The following is a 19,991-nucleotide window of genomic DNA, read 5'->3' on the forward strand; positions in this document are numbered from 1 at the left end:
ATATTCTTGCCTAGCTCTTTCTCTTTTTTTTTTTGGTATTTATAAAATATAGTGAAATATACATACAAATGACTGAATGTAACAAATCAGGACAGTAAAAAGAGCGTTAATAAATAACCAACCACATATTCACTAACAGCTTAAAAACTAGAATATCATCAATAATTTTGAAGACACCTCTGTGCTGTTTATTGTCACTGTTGTACAGTGCTCCATTGAATACAGACATCCAACCTATTTATCCATCATATCATTGATGGACATTTGAGTTGTTTCATGTTTTGTCTTTATTCCTCTGATTACAGACAATGATATCAACATTCTCAACATGTTTTTCTGGTACACATGCATTGACAAGAGTTGCTCCAACATGTACATTTAGGAGCGGAATTGTTGGGTTGGAGAACAGATGTATTTTCTACTTGATGTTGATTGTTTTCCAAGGTGTTTATGGAAGTTATAGCCCCACCAGCAGTGTAGGGGAGTTCCCATTGCTCCACATCCTCACCAGTGCTTGGTATGGTCAGGCTTGTTAGTTTCTGCCTATCTAGTAGATGTAAAATAGTATCTCACTGAGATTAAGCTTTTGTTCTTATTACTTATAAGGTTGAAAATCTTTTCACATGTTTATTGCTATTCATTGTTTCCTTTTGTGTGAAATGCTTGTTCATGTCTTTTGCTAATTTTCTCTTTTTTTTTTTGGTCTTCTGCTTAGCTTTTTTGCTTATATATGTAGCAAATATCTCTTTCTGGTTTGTGACTTTTCTTGCCACTCTCTATAAAGAAGAATTTTTTAACTGCTTGTGCCTGTCATATTTATAATTACTTGTTCAGTGTCTGCCACTCAGAACTTGCCTGTAAGCTCTATGAGGACAGATACTGAGTCTGTCTCTATCCCCAGAACTAATGCAGTGCCTGACCTATATAGTAGGTATTTGATAAGTATTAATCTAGAAATAAACCTGCATGTCAATGTATTGTATAATAGGGAGGGGTTCTTTTTGGTTGTTGCAGTTTTAAAACTGCCATTTACAGAGGAAGGCAGAATAGGCTGGGTGGAAAATCTGTGTTATCTAAGCATGATTAAGACCATGGGATCTGGGGTACCATTGCTGCTTACTAGCTCTGTGACAATGAGCAAATTAATTAATCTTTCTGTGCATCGGATCCTTCTTTGTAAAATGCTACCTATCTCATAGGATTGTTGAGTTAACACATATAATATAAGGCACTTAGAGCAGAGCCTGGCACAAAGTGAGCACTACATTAGTGTTTGCTGTTATCATTTTCCTGCTGAGTAAAAACCCTGGTGAGGTTTTCTGATTACAAGTTTGAGAATTGGAGTCAGAGAGTTCTAGTTTATTCTGCATGACAGAGGGGCAAAGATCTGAAATTATGGGGGCAAGCTGGGTGTTGGGTGGGGAAAGAGTTGGGTAGGATACTTTCTGGGGATGGGGTGCCTGAAAAGGGATTTTGAAAACAGCACTGTCAACTATGAATTAACACTAGCAGAAGCCTTCTAATTGGATGTGACAGGAGCAGTAGCATAGTTAATGAAAACAAAAGGTTAAATCAGGATATCATAAAAAACAGATTTATATGTTTTGTTTTAACCTGAGACACATAAAGTATGTGTTCTTTACTCATCATCTGACGTCTGGCCAAGGTCTGTTTTCTGGCCAGTGTCTGCTATTGGAATTTCTTGCAGCAGGCACTCCATCCATAACATATTATCTGTGAATTCTAGTTTTTACTTTTTTTTAACTGGAGCACCACCTTAAAAAAAACTTGAGAAGTAATCTCAGGACAGAATCCTTCCAGAGGTTTACTCCTATCCCCTTATCTTTTATAGTGATCCTTTTTCCCCAAAGATTGAACCTGACAGTAATTTCTCTCTAAGCCTGTTCAAAGCATTCAACTTCATTTTGATAGAAATGAGAGCTGTATTTTTGTACTTCTATTTTTGTCTGCTTGTTTATACTGAATTGAATTACATAATCACCAGACCAGCACAATTGCCACAAGCGAGTTGGGGCATCAGACTGGGGCATCGGTTAAAAGTTGTACAAGGTCATGGGTAGCATGGATTCATCCAGTGGGTCAGTCAATACAGGTCATTCAATGTGACTTCTCACGTAGCTTGCTGGAGGACACACACTGTCTTCTCTCTGAGATCTTCAGTTAAATCCTCATCGTTCACCATTAGCTCTCTGAGTGGATTCTTTGGGAGCAACCTGAGAAGGAGCTGAACTTTACATCTGGGTCCCTTTAGTGGATAGCAGAGATAATCTCCTGGACTTGGGAGCCAGGGAAAAGCAGGTAAGAGAGACTAAGCTCCTGGAAATTACAGAAATCTTGGGGGAGATGTAGGGCTTCCCCCATACCACAAGAAGTGGGAGTTTAAGGCAATCTTCTTTAGATTTAAAGGGCCTGAGAAGTCCCAGATGACATTACAAAGAAATAAATGCTTAGATGTTAATTCAAAAGGAAATTCTCCTGTATCTTTTCATAGTTGTTTGCATGTTATGAGAAGACCAGAGAGAGATGACTTTACAAGTTTCATTTTTCTGTGGGCAGTGGATTCTCTTGACAGGAGATCAGTAGTTAGGCCAAGTTTGTCTTCTTTGTTGTCTCTGTATGCCTGAGGCTCAGCTTAGGAGGGGTTTGGGGTGGGAGGAAGGAAGTGGGAGGCTTTGCCTACACAGAGTTGGGGGGCATCCTGCCTTGGGGTGTAAAACAATGCCTCTCTCATAAAGCAAGTGCCTTGCCATGTTTATGGAGCACCTGACAGTTTATAACCAAACTGTGATTCCAGGGCTGTCCACTTCACCAAGTCTTAGTCACTTGTGAGGCAGGTATAATACCAGCTCTTGGGGGTACTAAGAGCCTTGTAAAAAATGCAGATTTGATACTAGAAATGAAAACTGTGCTTTTTTATTTTTTAAAAAGCCCTACAAACTGAAGCTAGACAACTTTATATAAACTTTGGGAGAAATCATCACAGCAACTTATATGTAAACAACCTCTGTGCTTGTTGGTGGATGGACTACTCAGAAAGTCCACTGTGTTGACCTAAAGGAAGAAACTGAGGCAAAATTAATATAAGTAGAGAGTTTATTTGGGTCAAGTTTGAAGACTGCAGCCTGGAAGACATAAATTCAAGTTGCCCTGAATATATCCCCCAATTAGCAGCAGTTACAAGTGAGTTTTGAAATTAAAAAAACAGGGACAGTTCTTAAGTTGTTTATCAAGAATTTACATTGGTTCATTAAAATAACATAAGCCATCAATTTGGTATTCATTGTTCTTTGTATCATAAATTCCAGGAACATGAAGATAATGGGTGAGGGTCATGTTGTGCAACTTGTGGTGACATTTTAGGAAATTTATCAGCTAGTCTGGGAACTACAGGGAAAGAAAGAAGAAACAAAATGCCTTGAAACAATTACCCCTGGGCATGGCTGTGGGGGACCAGACTGAAGTCTTATGCTCCTGTCACTTTGGGCCTGATAAATTTTCCTTACATTCTTCAGACTGCTCTGAGACACATTTCTTTCTTAACTGGAACATCTGATTCAAACTACAATCCAGGAAAATCTGTCAGATTATCACTGCCTGCCTGTGACAACTGAAGATACTTCAGAAACTCTAGAAAAACTAGTTTATAGACTACAGTGATAGTCCTTTTTTGTGTCACTATCAAGGAATACCTGAGGCTGGGTAATTACAAAGAAAAGAGGTTTATTTGGCTCATGGTTTTGCAGGCTGTATAGGAAGCATGGCAGCAGGTTGCCTCAGCTTCTGGTGAAGCTCAGGAAGCTTCCAATTATGGCAGAGGCAAAGCGGGAGCAGATGCATCACATGGTGACAGCAGGAACAAGAGAGAGAAGGGGGAGGTCCCAGATTATTTTACACAACCAGATCTCATGCGAACTGAGTGAAAACTCACCCATCACCAAGGGGATGGTGCTAAGCCATTCATGAAGGATCCACCCCAACAGTCCAGTCACCTCCCTCCAGGCCCCACCTCCAACAATGGGGATGACATTTCAATGGGAGATTTGGAGGGGACAGAGATCCAAATCATAGTAAGTACTCTGGACCTACACCTTTGTTTTTCTTCTGTTTCTATAGAAAGGGCTCTTATTAAAGATCTGTTTGCCTGCACTATATATAGAGGCCTAGCTCTGAGAGCCCCTCTGCAGCGCCATCTCCCGAAATGAGACATGACTGTTTAATTGAACTGACCTATTTCTAGAAACGGGAGACTCGTTTAATGGGATCCTTTGCCGCTTGGCTATTAACTCAATTTTTCTCTGCACAGCCACTAACTCAGCTTTTAAAGTATGAAACTTCTAGGGAAGTTTCAGAAAGGTAATGTTGGGGTTCAGAAAATGATACCTTGAAGTCTGGACATGCTGAAAGGCCGTAGAAGTGGCCTCAGAGTCAATGTCCCTCTAACCTTGTCTGCCTCCCACCCCCAACCCCAACCAAGTAAAGAAATAAAACTATCTTCCTCCCTTCCCTGAAATTTCATTATCTATCTCAGAAAAGAAGACTGAAGAATGCAACCACACTTGGATGGACTTTTTCAGAAGATAATGCCTGCCACTGCGGGTTCATTCAAATTTCAAAGAGAATCTATAGTTAATTTCTGTTCATTCATATTTCCTAATAATCATTTGCAGGTCCTCAAAAGAATTGTCTGAATTCTTCATCTCCTTCCTCCCCTACGATAAAGAGTATATAAGCTTCTGAACCCTGTTGGGTTATTCTGTACCCCATTGGGTAATTATTCTCTATGCATGCACGTTGCAGTGAAAATTTTTGTGCCTTCTATGAAAAAAAAGATTCAATAGAAGTGGTAGTGGAGAGAACCTCCATCCTTTCATAATACTTTAGAATACATGAATTTTTCAGATTAGTGAGGAGGGAGCAGAATCTGAAGCAAAGGGAACACGTGGCAGGTTTGACGGGGGACGGGGGACGGGCATGTTCCTTGAAGGTTCAGAGTGAGTTTGCTTGAGACAGAATGTCGCTGACTTCCAGAGCTGGCCATCAAAAGGGCAGCATGAATCGCTGGGTGCCTAGTCAGGAGGGTATGCCCTAATGTATCAAAAAAGAGAATAACAAAAGGCTGAAAAAAACCCTGGTCTTTAAAATTTCTTTCTTTTTTTTTTTTTTTTCTGAGACGGAGTCTTGCTCTGTCGCCCAGGCTGGAATGCAGTGGCGCAATCTTGGCTCACTGCAACCTCCACTTCCCGGGTTCAAGTGACTCTCCTGTCTCAGCCTCCTGAGTAGCTGGGACTATAGGCATGCGCCACCATGCCTGGCTAATTTTTGTAATTTTCGTAGAGACAGGGTTTCACCATGTTGGCCAGGCTTGTCTCGAACTCCTGACCTTGTGATCTGCCCACCTTGGCTTCCCAAAGTGCTGGGATTACAGGTGTGAGCCACCGCGCCTGGCCCACAATTTTGTTCGATGGCTCTGGCCTGTTTTGCTCCCCTGGATGATTTGCTTTTAGGCTAATCTTTTCTTTCTGCTTGGCTCCTTCCTGTTCGCTGGAACAGCTGACAACAGGCCCTGTGGAATTCCTTTCTTAGACACCTTACATCTATTGGCTTCTATCTTCCTTGAGGGCAGTGAAGCTCTGGTTCTTTCCTATGGGCAGTGAGGGGAAAATCAATATTTATATTGGATTTAGCAGAGTCTGGAACAGCCATGTGCTGGTGCTGTATCCTTTGTTTTCTTTAATGTATGTTCTATAGATGAAATCACTGGGCAGATGTTGGTTTAGCTGGTTTCGTTATCCAAGTTTCTGAATTCCTGGGGGGCCTGGGCTGTTTTCCATTAATTATTTTAACAGCTAACCCTTTGTCGAGTTCTTACTATGAACAGGTATTGAACTAGACAGTTTCTATCCATTATCTCATTGAATCCTCCCAACAGATCTCAGAGGCAAGTACTATTATTGTGAGGAAACTGAGGCTGCCTAAGGTTAAGAAAAAGCCAATAAGTGGCAGAGCCAGGATCCAACCTTGGTTTATCTGACTTTAAAGCTGGTGCTCTTGATGCCCACATGAAAACATTGGTTCCTGAGCAACCAGAGAAAACTACACTTTTCTTCTCACTGCTAGAGAGATCACAGGGTGTATCTTGACGTCCCATTCTGCAGACTTGCCTCAGATGAACTGTACTGTCAGCTAAGATGCTATCAACTGGGCTTCGTCCAGTATGTGAGGAATGTGGGGATTGTTGCTCTGTGTCAGGATCACAGTGTCCAGGTCAGAGCAACAGAAACTTCCAAACATCCTGGGACTAAGGACACTCTAAAACCCAGGCTTCTGTAGGCCAAGGCCGTGGCAACCATAGGGCTGGGCCAAACAGGAATGGCCATCTGAGAAAACTCGCCCAGAAGTGTTAAAAACAAAAAAACCAGAGAAAAATCAAGAAAGAAAGAACCTTTTTTTTTTTTTTCAGTTGGAGTATGGGGGTGGGGGTATGCATGGGACTTACTGGAACACTTTCAAATTGTAGCAGTTCTCAATCTCATATGCTCAAGAAATATTGTAGTCTTTTTTCCTTAAAAACAATCCAAACCCCATTTCCCTGCTAGGCTAGAACTTCAGTCTTGCTTAGTCCAAGAGACCATCTTTTCCCCCATCCCCAGAAGGATTAAGGTTGTCTGCAATAGAGTCAAAGGGTTTGGGAGGGCCCCAGGTCATAGGCCGTTAGTGAGCCTTGGATGCTGAGATACTCTTTAGCCCATTCTATGAGATGTGATTCCTGGCCTGCTGCTTTTGTGGCACAGTTGGAATAAGAAAATCACTGTCAAAGTAGAGAGCAACACAACCATTCCTTTCTGAAGTCTTGCTATTTCTCTGGAACACAACCAGCCAGTCCCCTTGGGTCACTGCTGCTCAGAGTTCGAAATCCCTCTTGTCTTCTCTCTCAGCCTTTGGGAGTATCCTCCTTAATCTTGAAAAAATTTATTTCTCTTCTTACTTTCATTAGAGGAATTTCCTGTAGTCTACAACTCTACTTTCCTATCTCCTAGGGCTCCTGGCTTACTCTCTTCTGTAGGTTTAGATGAAGAATTGCAAATTTAAGTGCCTGAAGAGGCCAGGTAGGAATGGAAGTGAGCACAGGAGCTTGGCAGGGGCTTGGAACATTAGAAAGCACTTGGTCCGTGTAAAGAGGCTGCTACTCATTCCTGGTGAGCTGCTGTCAGCCATGCTGACCTGTGCTGCTGTGTCTTCTGATTTTCCAAGAAAAGTCAGAAATCCAGTTTTTTAAAATGAGTCATCTCTTTTGGATTAAATGTTGGCTTACGCATTTAAAATTACTCTGTGTAGGGCAAAGTAAAATTCCCAGGGGCTGCCATGTTGCCATCATGACCAGTGCAGCATTTTGAAAACAAAAGCCAGGGAAGAAAAGTGTTTTACAGTTTACAAACCTTCCCTTAGGCAAGAAAGCACAGGGCTCAGTCCATGATTGGACACAGGAAAAAGGAAAGAGAAAAAAACAGGAAGGAAAAACACTTCAGTGAATTTCTCAAACAACCATCCTGTTTAAAAACACACTGCTTTCACTCACACTGTCTGCATTCCTGAAAAGAAAGCTTCTTTAGGTTTTAGGCTTTGCTTTTCTCAAATTGGTTGCTTGGGGATTAAGAAATTAAGTTACTTTGGTTCAACATAAATTGCACACAGAAGTCTTGTTCTTACATGATTTTGTCTTATGAGCATAGAATTTATACCTGTTGGACGCTGAAGCCAACATTATGTTTTGCATTGCTGCAGTCAAAGCTTAGTGGAATTTGTTTGTTCACACTCAGTTTTTGATGCAGATTTTCCTCATTTGATTTTTTAGAAACCACTCCCAACTCTGGAGAGAAACTTCACAGGGATGTGCCAGTGATACAGATGATAAGTATAGAAGACTATATACAGCCAGTTTCCATTTCTACTATTAATAATATGCATTATATCTATCGAACACTCTAAGTACAGGTTAATTTGGTTGAAAGTGATACATACCTAATTCAGACTGGCTTAAGTAGAGAAGTTTCTATAGAAAAGTGCAAACTGTCTCTCTCCAGTGGTATGTTTCAGGAGTGACATGGTCCAGGGGCTCAGCTGATGTCATGAGGACTTGCTTTCTCTTCATTTCTCAGCTGTGTCTCTTGCATGCTGGCTTCATTCCCAGGTTCCTGGTGATGGCCCTGGAAGCTCTAGACTCAAATTCTCCTTATTGCTAGCAGACCCAGGGGAAAACATGATGCTTTTCTCTCATCACTCTCAGAAAAAGCCTCTTTGGTGCTGATTAGATTGCAAGCCCAGCCTTGAACCAATTATTTAGCTTGAAGAAGGCAGCTTTTTGATTGGCCAAGGTTACATTAGCGCTCAGCAACCCCTTCCTGTTGGAGCCTGGAGTGGAAGCAACTTTCCCCAAAGCTCATGGACTGAGAATGGGAGGCTCCAGAGCAAAGTTGGGATACTATCACTTGGAGAAGGATGTATAGATATTAGGAGGAAAATAATAGATCTCTATGCTAAGCACATAGAGTGGTGAATATATGGTTTCACCACCATACCCCAAATACATTGAATTAGCTTCAGAACTCCTAACTAATATACTGATGGTGAATGATATTAGCTTCATCTAGCACAGATGTGGTGTTTGGGAGTCCACTGTGAGGGAGAAAGTTGAATATCGTACGTAGAAGACTCTGGTTATATCTGGGAGGATATGGGAGAAGTAACTCATCAGGTGCTGTGTCTTGTCTAAACAATAAAACTAAAAGCTCCATGAAGGTAGGAACCATGTGTTATCCTGCCTGGTTTTCCTCACAGGCCTGGGCTCCACAAATAAGGCACATATGAAATATTTAATGGAAATCAGTATATTGAAGAGATACCTGCATTTCCATGTTTGTGGAAGCACTGTTCACAATAGCTGAGATTTGGAAGCAACCTAAGTGTCCAACGGATAAGTGGACAAAGAAAATGTGGTACATATACACAATGGGGTACTATTCAACCACAAAAATGATTGAGATCCTGTCATTTGCAACAACACAGATGGAACTGGAAATCATTATGTTAAGTGAAATAAGCAAAGCACAGAAAGACAAGCATCACATGTTCTCACTTACTTGTGGGATCTAAAATTAAAACAATTGAACTCATGGATGTAGAGAATAGAAGGTTGGTTACCAGGGGAAGGGATGTGAGGGGGTTGAAGGGGAGGTAGGAATGGCCAATGAGTACAAAAAGTAGTTAGAAAGAATAAGACCTAGCATTTGCTAGACAGGGTGACTATAGTCAACAATAATTTAATTGTACATTTTGAGATAACTAAAAGTATAATTGGATTGTAGCACAAAAAGGATAAACGCTTGAGGGGATAGATACCCCATTTTCCATGATATGATTATTATGCATTGCATGCCTGTATCAAAACATCTCATGTGCCCTATAAATACATACACTTACTGTGTACCCACAAATTTAAAAATTAAAAAAATTTAATGGTTTGAATAATTGAGGAATTGATGACACAAAGGGAAATAACAGCTATCATTTACAGAATATTATATCCCAGCCCCAGTCAGACTTGACTTTAAATCCTGGCTGTAGCAGCAAATGACTCAATTATCCCAAACATCATCTGTAAAATGGGACTAAGAGCCATATATGTGCTAGGTCGTTGGGAGGCATAAATGTGGTATGGAAGGCTCTTGACACTGTCGGCACTCAATAAATACTGGCTGTTATTATTTTTATTTTATTTTAAGTGATGAGCACTTTTTTATACTATCATATTTCACTCTTCCATCAAACCTGTGAGAAAAATACTGTTTTCATCTCTATTTAAGAAGTGGAACTGAATTTTGACCCCAATTTTTCCTGCCTCTGAATTTCATGTCCCTAATTACTATTCTGTCCTGCCTTCCTATCCTTTAATGTACCAACTGGGAAGACATGAGTTCACTCACGGCCTGAGTTCCTTTTTCTGTGTGTGCGTGTGTGTGTGTGTGTGTGTGTGTGTGTGTGTGTGTGTGTGTGGTGGGGGGTAAGGCAGACCACTGGGAATGTGGGAATGTGGGAAGAAACCAAAGAACCCCTTGCCTTTTGTGATTTAGTTATTTTCTTCCACACAGAGCAGTTCTGCAGAATCCCAACACTGGAGGCTTAGCTAACAAATGCAAATTACTGTGCAACATAAGACCATTCTTCAATTAGATCAAAGCCTTTGGCCTCGACCATCTAGATGGGGACCTGTGCCTGGCTTATCTCAAAGCAGTGATTGCTGACTCCAGGTTGATTGTGGCTACCAAGTCCTCTTCCCAGTCATGGGCAGCCAGGGGAGGGTTTCATTCAACAGTTACATATCCCTTACACAGTTCTGGGCACCGTTCTAAGCACTTTACAAATGTTATCTCATTTAATCTTCTCAAGAGCCCCTTGAGGTAGACCATCATCTGTGCTTTCATCATAAATCCAAAATGCAGAAGCACCTGAAGGGTACGTACTGTCTTCCAAATACTGTTCTAAGTGTGTCAAATACACAACCCGACAAGGTAGATCCTGTTATTATCATTCCTATTTCACAAGTGAGGAGACCTAAGGATAGGAAGATGAAGAAGCTTGCCCCAGTGTCACCCAGATAGTAACTGATAGTTCCAAGATTTGAACCCAAGCAGTCTGGCCTTAGAAACCACACTTGTCTACTAACTAACCCAGCTGTCAGCACCCATTCCTCCATTTCTTAAAAATAGTTAACTCTTTTTGGCTTGTGAAACTTTAAGAAAATGCAGTAGCTCTGCTTAATGTGAATGTGTTGATTCTCAAAGTCATTGACTGAATTTTCTAGAATAGTTAGATAACTAGGAAAGTAGGAAGGACTGAAGCATGTTGAGTTTGGACTTTGACAAATATGAGCCACCTACTAGCTGTATGCTCTTGGACGAGTTATGTTACTTCTTGAAACCTCAGTTTATTCTTCAGTAAAATGGGATAATAATATGCTTACCTCATGGGTTGTGGTGAGGATTCAATGAGAAAACCATATGAAGACCTCAGACAGTGCCTAGAATGAGGAAACACTCCAATAATTAGATTTTAAAAAATTATTATAGACAATTATTTTGCCATAATAGGGATTGTCTTAGTGCAGGTATCCTATTAAACATGCCCTATGAGCATCTTTTTTTTTTTTTTTTTTCGAGATGGAGTCTCACTCTTGTCACCTAGGCTGGAGTGCAATGGTGTGATCTCAGCTCACTGCAACCTTCGCCTCCTTGGTTCAAGGGATTCTCTTGTCTCAGCCTTCCGAGTAGCTGGGATTACAGGTGCCTGCCACCATGCCCGGCTAGTTTTTGTATATTTAGTAGAGACAGGATTTCACCATGTTGGCCAGGCTGGTCTCAAACTCCTGACCTCAGGTGATCCGCCTGCCTTGGCCTCCCAAAGTGCTAGGATTACAGGTGTTAGCCACTGTGCCTGGCCTATGAGCACCATTTTTTAAACACCTTCATTTTGTAATTAATGACTGGATTGTTTTATCTGATGAATGCCAGTCTGTTTCACTGAACTATAAACTTCACTGGACTGTGAACACCACGTGTGTATTTATCCAGTCTTCATGCCAGGGTCTTATTGGGTACCTGGGTGTCCTGAGGGAATATATTGTGTTCCGTAATGAACAAAGATTGGACATTTTACAATGCAAAACATTTTAAGGATAACTCTGGATACAGGAACATTAGTTTACAAAACCAAATTTGGGATTAATTCTGTGCCATTTGGGATCAATATCATCTGATGGGTGTTTTTCTGCTCCAGGTTTGGTTCTGGACTGACTGGATTTTACATCAGTGTCCCTCAGACCACATCTTCCCTCTATTTGCATTTGACCTTCCTCTTTGTCTGGGGGACCCCATCTGAAAAGTCCCCCCCAGCAGTGGCCCATGCTGTATTTCACGAAAAAAGATCTGTATTTGGAAGGAACATTTACATGTTATTGGTGTCTCTCTGAGAGTGTAAGGTGCTTACCATATAGCTTGGCACAGTTTTTATTAAAGAAAAGAACAAAGAGAGGCAAAACATGAGGAAATTACTAAATTCCAACATGAAACTGAGAAGATATGCCCCTACACTTGCCCTCATAAACATTAAGCATTTTTTTATGGTGATATTTTTAGCCCATTCTGAAATGTATTGATTTGTTTCCTGTGAGTCATTGTCTGTTTCTGCTTTCTATGTTAAAAAAACATATTAAATATCAATGTGATGATATAAATATATACATGTGGGTGGATGGGCGGGTGAAAGGAATTTTCTTTCAGATTCTAAGAAGGGAAATAGCTTTTTCATAGGTTCCCACATCATCCATCAACTCATCACATCCTCAGTCTACTGCATTTCCCCCTCGACACAAAACTGAATAATCACTCTGGTTTTAAAGCTTAAGAGAAAAAGTTTCAGAAGGTTCTGGAGATGGCCTGTTATTTGGGAGGCAGCTGACGTTTTTGTAGCTCTAATTCTGGGTTGAGGGGACGTCCAGCCGCTATTTCCATTTTGAGCAGTAGAGGGCAGACGTCTCCACTCCTGCCTGCCCAAGATCACCCCGGCAACTTTATGTTTATGCAAACAGCCTTTGACATAATAGCTTTGAAACAGCTGAAAATTGAATTGTGCCTTGAGGCCAAACATCTAGACCACCACCTTTGTTATATTCATCTGCCACAGTAAATTGGGTTCACCATTGGCTCCGGGAGCTGCTTTTTCCTCGATTCTAGCCCCACAATAACTTTGCGCAGGAGCAAGACAAATGCGACTTCCTCACACAAAACGTTGGCAGGGTTTCATTTCACAAACTCTTATCTGAGGGGCTGGAGATTGCTGTGTGGATTTCTCCAGCCAACTGAAGAAAATAAAATAAAGGGGAAACTGGAAAGCTAAACCAAATCCATCTAATTCTGGAATCTCTCTGTGGGTTTCCATAGCTTTTTAGCTTCTCCGCTTAATCTAATTAGGACTTTGCCTCCCGAAATAAATACCTAATAAAGAATGAACCTATTAAAAGACTAAATTTACTACACACACGTTTGTGCGAACCCTCTGCCTGTTTCCTTGAAGCGGTAATGCCGATGAAATTGAACGTTGTTTGACTGGGTAATGGTCTCCCGCTGTAAGACGGATTATAGAAAATAAACATGGATGGGGGGAAAGCCAGCCGCTTTATTGAATTCCACCGATGATAATGCCATCACCTGAAATCGCTGCTTGAAAAGAGTGTCAATGCGGGAGAAGCAGCAGCAGCAGCCAGAGCCAATTTGCAACTGGGGAACAGTTCATTTTAGAAGTAATTTTATTCTGTTTTGGGTTCACTGCCCTGGTTTGAGGGGGTTAACAGAAAGTAGATTTTTAAAAGAAATCTGATTGTGGGCCTCATGGATGCTTTTCCAAGGAGGGCATTTAGGCATTGACTAATTGATTGGTTCATTTGTTTATCAATAAATATTTCATAAAGGCCTACTCTGTGTGAGGCGCTAGTTAGGAGCTGGGGATTTGATAATGAGCAAAACAGGTTTGCCATCACTCTACCAAAACTTACAGTCAGTGCAGGAGGTAGAATTCATTCATTAGCAAATATTTATTAAGCACTCACTTTGGATCAGGCTTATAATCAGAAAATAACTATACAATTACAACCTGGATGAGTATTATGAAGGCTCGGCAGTGAGGTTGCTGGACTGGATGTCCACTATTTCTTTGAAGAACAGTTTTAAGGAAAATCATGTAATAGCAAACAGACCCTCAGATCAGTATGGAGGTCGGAAGATTACAGAGCTTATTAGCATGTTTGTGAGTTCACTTAATGGGTTCAAATCCAATTACCAAACTTCTCTGGACCTCAGTTTCCTTATCTTGATAGAAGTTTATAGTAATTCCTGTCCAATTTGCCCAATAGGATTGACGTTTGAATAAAATGAGAGACTAGGCATGAAAGTGCTTTGTAGTTATTGAAAATAAGAGAAATTATTATTAATGGCATGTGCTCTTCTAGGGTGTACCCACAGGATCTTACAATATTCTTGGGTAGACAAGAGGAATACAGGTTGATCAATGGTGAGCAATTCAAACAGTTTAGGGAAAGTGGTAAAGTATATGGCACAGAAGATATGTTGGATGAGGTCAGGGAGAAGTCGGGCCTGGAAAAATGGATGAGGTTTGGAGTCTAAGGCCAGTTTGCATTTGGGGCTCATGGGATGCTGGTGTTCACGCTGGCAGTTGGAACACACAGCTCAAGTTTAGGGTGGGGCCACAGATACCGCCCTGAAGTTGTGACTGGGCGTTAAGTAGTCAGTGCTACTGACAGGAGATCATCGGAACATTCACATTTTACCCCACTTTCCTGAAAAGACAATGCTTAAAGCCAGAACTTCTTAAACTTGTGTAATGTATGGACTTTTTTTTTCTTTTTCTTTTTATTCGCCACATAATTATTGTACATATCTATGGGATAGAGAGTGATATTTTCACACATGTATACAATATATAATGATCAAATCAGGGTAATTAGCATAGTCATCATCTCAAACATTTATCATTTGTGTTGTGAACATTCAGAATCCTCTCTTCTAGTTTTCTTAAAATATACACTAAATTGTAGCTAACCGCATTCACCCTACATTGCAGCAGAATATGGAAACTCCTTCCTTCTATGTAGTTTTGTGTCTATTAACCAGCATCTCCCTATCCTCCCCTCTCCCCATCCTTCCCAGCCTCTAAAAACCACAGTTCTACTCTCTGCTTCTATAAGCATATTTTTAAAAAGTTTCCATATATGAGGGAGAACATGCGGTATTTGTCTTCTCGTGCCTGACACTTCACTTAGCATGTTGTCCACTAGGCTCATCCATTTTGCCACGAATAACAGGATTTTATTCTTTTTTATGGCCAAATTGTATTCCACTCTCTGTGTATACCATATTTTCTTTCTTTTTCCTTTTTTTGAGGTTGGAATTGGAAACATTTTATTGTGGGATACACATACCACTATTACTGTTATGAAGACTTTTTTATGTAGTGACACCTTGTATTAAGGAATCTATATAGTTCTATACTATAATCAAGACATTTACACAAAGTGACACTTCGAGATATGGTTGGCCCCTTTAGCTGGATGCCAATGAAGACTGGTATCCACACATTCACAGGCATGTTTATCCTTCATCCCAGTGTTAGGGTTTCTGTTTATTCCACTTGTACTTCCCTTGGCAGACAGCGATTACATTTTACTTTAGCACCATCTTGTCAGTGCCAAAGAACTTGCATTTGCCAAGGAACCAATCTCCTGGGATGCAATGCCATTAAGTGGAATGGTATAGTCTATTCGATAAAGTCATCATTTTTTTGCATTTCCTTGACAGTTTAATTTTTACCACTTTTATATCACGTGTTTTCAGTAGAATTTTGCCATGTTATATAACCATGGGCAACCCAGGCTAAATGTTGACCTGGCTTCATGTTTTGGAGATACATTTCTCAAAATGTCTGGAATATTTTGTGCTTCTAGTGATTCCTTCATGGACTTGAGTTTTTGATCAGATGTGTTGTTTTCTTCATCTGGGCTCTTTCCATTTCTCCTTCACGTGTGATGTTGATTTCTGGTGCAGTATCTTGTCCCACTGCAGGGTAAGGCAATTCAGCTATGCAGTTCACTGTAACTTGTTTTGGAATAACTTATTCCACAGAACATTTGAGGTGATACCTATGTCCTTTTCCCGGAATATCCTCCGTGCTGGCTTGTTTGACTGTCTGCCTCAGAAATACCTTGTGGAGTGTCCCCTGCTGGTAGTTGAGGTAGTTCACTGCCACCGAGGCTGCCTTGGAGGCTGGGTCATGGGTCCATGAGATTTCTATTCTTGGTTAGCAGTGACCATGAGTCTGCTCAGGCTTAAGGGGACCGGTAGCCTCCTATCCTGCTTGCTCCCAGGTTGCTGAGGCAGAAAAAACTGTCATGCCTGGCTTGGGCTGGGTGTGGGAGGGATCACCCTTTTTTTGTTTGTTTGTTTGTTTTGTTTTGTTTTGTTTTTAAATATATGGCCCCTTTTTAAAGGAAAAGTATTATCTTGACTCCAGAGAAGACAACTGCCTCTTAGTTAAGAAACTTTCCCCTGCAAATTGTCAGTGCTAAGGAGAAGTTTTGGCGTTACAGTTGCTGGAACTTTTTTTTTTTCTCCTTTTAAAATTATCACTGAAGTAAGAATACATGATGAAAAAATCTTCTTGAAACTCTCGGGTCCTGGAGAAAGTGTGCACAGAGTCCTCAGGACAAACATGGGGCTCAGTGTGAGGAGCACCACCTTAAACAAAGGCAAGTTTCTGCATGTGATTTTAGAGTGCTGTTTCCCGTCCTCTGGAGAGAGATTTTGAGCTTTTCATGGTCTTTTAAATTAAGCACTGCAGCGGTCTCCCTACACACAGGGTCTCAGTTCCCCACTCACTTCCCCATTTCTCCGTTATGTTTCTTTAGACAGCCAAGCAGCATTTCTTTGATGAGTGATGCTGGTGCCCCCTCAGTGGCCCTCATCCTATCTCCTTGTGATGACTCTTACTGAAGATGGACCTCAACCCCCGTTGAGAGGTGTGGTGCCAGATTCACAGACCTGTTTCATACTTTGCCAAAAGAGAACTAGCTTATTTAGAAGGCTCCTGTGCTGTCTCAGAGGGTGCCTCCACTGTCTGCCTCAGGCTTAACTAACATCCCCCCAAGCTTCATGGAGAAATCCAGTAAGAAGAGACGGCCATTTTGAGAAAATTATTTAGATTCTGGGCATAGAATCGGTAAGCTCAGGAGAACATTTTCATCTTTGTGTGATTTTGATTGTGGCAAACCATTCTTGCTCATGCCTTAGAATGTGTTTATCTTGGGCTTCAGGAGAAGAAAAAGTGATAGAAACAGGCAAAGGTAGATCATAAAAAACAAAGGAAAAGAAGAGGTACACAACACGGTAGAAAAGAGATCAAGCCTGTAATCTCATCACTGCAGGTTGAGGTGGGAGAATTGCCTGAGCTCAGGAGTTCAAGACCAGCCTGGGCAGCATGGTGAAATCACTTCTCTACAAAAAATAAAAAAATTAGCTGGATGTGGCGGGCGGTGCAGGTCTGTGGTCCCAGCTACTTGTGAGGTGGGAGGATCACTTGAGCCTAGTAGGTCAAGCTGCAGTGAGCTGAGACTGCATCACTGCACTCCAGCCTGTCTCAAAAAAAAAAAAAAAAAGAAGAAGAAAGATATATCCACATGGTGCCGTCGAAGACTTTGGGCAGTGGGACTAATATGTTGAGCACCTTCTGTCCACCAGCTGATTAACAGCGTACCCTGCAGTGTAATGGGGAGGAATCTTCACCCAAAAAATCAGCTATGTAATTCAACTGTAAGACTGTAAGTCCTGCATTCTGATGGCTAGAGGAAAACCTGGCCCTCTGGGAGTTTAACTTTCCCTGCTGTGCCCCAGCCCCTCACCTCCACCAGGGATTTCCAAGACTCTACACCTTTTCTTAGAATCAGCTAGAAGTGGCCCCATAGGTTCATAAAGGTCAGCTCTCACTGCTTCTATTGGCCCTTTAGTTGCTGGCTCTTGGGGTTTAGGACTCTTTGGGAGTCCCTGCATCCTGGGTTAAGACTCCCTTAGCCTGACAGATATGTAGCCCGTGAGCTTTGCTGTTGGTGTTGCCCAAATGTCATCTCTTTCTGCTTACAAACACTTTCCTCTTTCCTGGTCACTCTCTTATTACCCTCAAACACACACCTTCTCCTTCCCGTTGAGTCTCCTGCTCTAATCTCTTCAAAGTGCTGAAGCTTTACAAAAGTTGGAAAGAACCATTGACTTAAGCAGCTTGTGCTTTCTATCCTGCAAAACACCCTAAGGCGAGGAGTTATTAAGGGTCACAATATGTATTTGGGAAAGAGAAATAGGGAAAAATAAAGCAGAATACTAATTAATATCTTAAAAATTTTCCTGCCTGGTGATACTACTCACATCCTGCAGGTCTAAACCTACCTTCAGGACCCTTTTAGAATACAATGAGAGGGTTTGAATATTTGTCTGATTTTCTTGCAGCTCATTAAAAAATATCTTTTGAATAGGTAGTACATGCCCATGGTTCAGAATTCAAAAAGTACAATGCATGTATAGTAGAAAGTCTCTCTCCCACCCTTATTCCCCAACCACTCATTTCTCTCCACAGGCAACCACTATTATCTGTTTCTCATTTTTCTGCCAGAAATATTTCCTGATACATAATCATATATGAATATATCATTTTGCACCTGTTTGGCTTAATGTATATATTTGAACTTTTGTCTGCATAATTACATAGAACTACCTCTTTAATTTTAGTAACTTTGTAATATATTCTACTATATGTATTTACCATATATTTTTTTTTTTACCAGCCCTCTGTTGATAGACATTCAGATTGTTTCACCTTTTCTATGAAAAGCAGTGATACAATGGTAATCCCGGCTATTGTACACATGTGTAGGTAAATTTCAGCATGAATCATTATAAGTTTAATTATTGGGTTAAAGGATATGTGCATTTTTAATTTTGATAAATATTGCCAGATTGCTTTTCTCAGAGATTAAATCAATTTACATTTCCATCAATAAGGTATAAAAATACCTGTTTTCCCCACCTTCAATACAAGTTGCTACAAGTTTTTTTTTGGTCTTTGTCAATCTGATCAGTGAAAGATGGTATTTCAGTATAGTTTTGAATGTTCATTTCTCTTATTATAAGGAAATTGAGTAAATTTAATATGTCTATAAGCCATTTTAGTTAATTGTTAAGTATCTATGTCCTTGGCAATTTTTCCTTCTGTAGTTGGACTTTTTCTTATTGATTTTTAAAGAACTCTTTGTATATTAATAAAAATAGCCTTTGATCTATAATATGCATTGCCACCTAGTTTCCTCCAGTTTGTTATTTATCTTTGTTTCTTCTTCCAGTATTTTCTTTTATGTAGAATTTTGTGGAGTAAAATTCATCTTTTCTTCATTTTGGCATCTGAATTTTGTGTTACACACAGACATGCTTTCTCCATGATAAAATTATAACATTTCCCCCCAAGTTTTCTACTAGAACCTTTGTGGCTACATATTTTCTGGTTTAATATTTGATTCATCTGAACTACTTTTAGGTATAGGGAGTGATTTGGGAATTAAACATTATTTATTTTCCCAGACGATTACTTAGTTTTCCCAATGCTATTTTACTCATTTTGCAGTTCTTTAAAAATTTTTTGGCGTGTATGTTTTTTCTGCATTCTGCTTCTAGAGTCTGAGCGGGCATAGTTGGTAGGTAGCGTGAATATCCCAGGTACACAAGTAATGAATGGCTGCCATTGAAAAGTCTAGAAATGAGTCTCATGGGCAGGGGTGGGGGAGGAGTCTATTTTCACTTCTTAACCCCTTTCATGGACATTTACAGCCTTGAGAAGAACGGGTTGGCTTTAGATTTAACACCCTTGGGGCTAAACCTTGGCAGCAAAGGAAAACCTAGTTAGAATGTATAGTAAATAAGGTATAATGAGCCCATGTTAAATATATACTTTGCTATCATGTGGGAAGACCATTTGGTTTATAATGGCTTTTTTTCCCTACTATAAATTATTTCCCAATATTTCTAAAGGATTTTTTTTTTTTCACAAAAATATCTCAGAGAGGTGATTTTTATCTCTGGAAGCACTCATTCTGAACTGTTTCCTTTTTGTTTTTCTTCATAGAGTGATTTACTAGTTGCATTTTTTCCACAGTCGTCCCTGTTATACTGAAATCCTTTGTCCTATGTCACAGTCACAAATCATTTATCTTGGTTATTCTGGGGAAAAAGATACTTTCCAATAAGACACTGTCATTCCATTGCATACTCCCCACATTGCCCTTGTCTCTCTCTGAGCCTACGTCTTCTTGA

The sequence above is a fragment of the Pongo pygmaeus genome, chromosome 4, assembly GCF_028885625.2.
Source record: "Pongo pygmaeus isolate AG05252 chromosome 4, NHGRI_mPonPyg2-v2.0_pri, whole genome shotgun sequence".
NCBI lineage: Eukaryota > Metazoa > Chordata > Mammalia > Primates > Hominidae > Pongo > Pongo pygmaeus.